General features: G+C 37.7%; 1 pseudogene; it reads right to left on the bottom strand.

The window, feature by feature from the left end:
* Window positions 1-439: 439 nt before the first annotated feature.
* On the bottom strand, window positions 440-1640 carry LOC149187630 (fatty-acid-binding protein 2-like; annotated as a pseudogene).
* Between the last annotated feature and the right edge of the window lie 475 nt (window positions 1641-2115).

Below are 2115 nucleotides of genomic sequence, written 5' to 3' on the forward strand. Positions count from 1 at the left end.
ACAATTTTTTTTGGTTAATACAAAACAGGGGGTGATTTTTCCATGTGTTACAAAGTTCAAATCAGATGCTGACTTATGCACCATATAAGTTGATCCAATACCATTCACAGTCAAATCTTTATTTCTTCTATTATTGAATACCTGGCTTGAAATCAAATAACCCGAAATACACTCCCTTTGATGAAGAGAGTCGCCATGTGACTGTCTCCTCTCCAAATCATAAGTGTGTGGAAAATAAAGATCTCTGGCGTAAGACATGCTCTTGGAAACCTTCATTGGACTGCCAGTTTAAGCCATTTCTCAAAGTTGCACTTCTTGTAATCACTGCTTTTGCAATGAACTCCAGTAACAAAAAGCATCCATCTCTCAAGAAAATAAATAAATAATATATATATATATATATATATATATATATATATATATATTGAATTGAATTTCCTCAACATCTTTGGAGAGCACGACCAATATTTTCCCCTATATCCTGTTTTGCTCTCAATGACACAAGCTCTTCTCCAATGTACAAATCAAATGCCCTACATAGGTCATGACTATAGATTGTCCCCAATTCCTCGCCACAAACCTTAGTCTGTAATTTCCCTCCTGACAAACGATGAAAATCAATAGTAGTTCCCGAGGAAAGAGAAATATCTTTCGAAAAGTATGAACAAAATGCAATCATTCCATCATCATCTGCCACTCCTTGAATCTTTCTTAGATGTCTCCGCAACGATCCTTCAAAAGCATTCCACACCATACTGAGTTTTAATCCTTTGTAGTGTACCACAAGTCGAACTGTCATCTGCAAATCATGTCTCAGCAGGTCTTCAAAAGATCTGGGTGATTCTTCAACTCTTCTAACGACAAGTTAGAATACCTTTCACCTAGTTTCTTGCATACAGAATTGGGGTGATCATATAAACCAAAAGCATATATTTTTAGATATTTAACTTTAGCAACTGTTTTCACCGAGAACCAATACCAACAAGCACCTGGGAAATTGGACTTGTGTTGCTTCTTCCACAATAGTGACTAATAAGAGCTGTTGGAAATCTTATTCCAATCCTGGGCTCTGTTACATCACTAACACAACCATCTTTCCTCAGAGTCAAGTAAAGCTTATCCCATTCTTCATGACCCTGAACTTCACAAAAACTTCGTAAAGATTCATGCCTTTCTTTCTTAATTTCCTTATTTGTATCTTCAACTAGAATGGGCAATAACTTGGAAGACGAATCATCAAATGAGGGAACAAGTGCAGTGGCAAGATCTACTGTAGAATATGATGGAGAGAGCTCATATTCATTCTGTAGATTTCCTCCCATGATTGACATAATTTTCCCAAGGATATCAGAGAGTGTATCTGCTTTACACACAGGATTTTCCTGTAGTTTAGATATATTTCCATTAACAATATCAGATTTTGTACATGTCTTCCTAAGTCCATTATGGGAAAGACAATTTCTATAATTGGAATCTTGTGAATAGCCTGATTTTGTAGAAGTAACAACAAGACCAAAAGTCCTCTGCTTCAACGAGAAAAGAAATCCTCCTATCACCTGAGCAACAGATGCCACAGCCCCTTGAAGAGCCAAGCATCCAGGGACACGAATTTGCCCAGAACGATTAAGAACGCTATCCATGAATAAGCCAAATTCTAGCCATCTATCACTTCCATTGCATGATGTGTGTGACTCTGCAACAAAGATGAATGGATATCCAGAAAGACCAAGATTTGGTAAGAATAGCCAACTAATCTGCATGTTACCTCATATATGGATGGAAATATGTATGTCAGCTAAAACACTTCAGCTCAGGGACACAAAAAAATAATTTGATCAACCTGCTCTTTGTGAGTGCTAACATCACTTGACCATGCCTATGTACTTTGTAGACATGGTTACTGGAGTCAATGGGTTTGACTTGGACTCGTGGGCCTGATTCACTGGCCTGCTTGTGCTGTTACAAAGTGGCAGTGAGTCAAACTTGCCAAGGTGCATTTTACCTGTGAGTATTTGCATGTCAAATTTGGACCTGGCAAGTACTTGCAGGTCTTTCATAGGTCAAAAAGTTGATTCACTAATCCATTGACCCCTTTTGCTCATTTTTCAGCATCAT

Source organism: Pinus tabuliformis, chromosome 3_1 (genome assembly GCF_031772625.1).
Source record: "Pinus tabuliformis cultivar Carrire ecotype Pingquan chromosome 3_1, CPIR1, whole genome shotgun sequence".
In the NCBI taxonomy this organism is placed as follows: Eukaryota; Viridiplantae; Streptophyta; class Pinopsida; order Pinales; family Pinaceae; genus Pinus; species Pinus tabuliformis.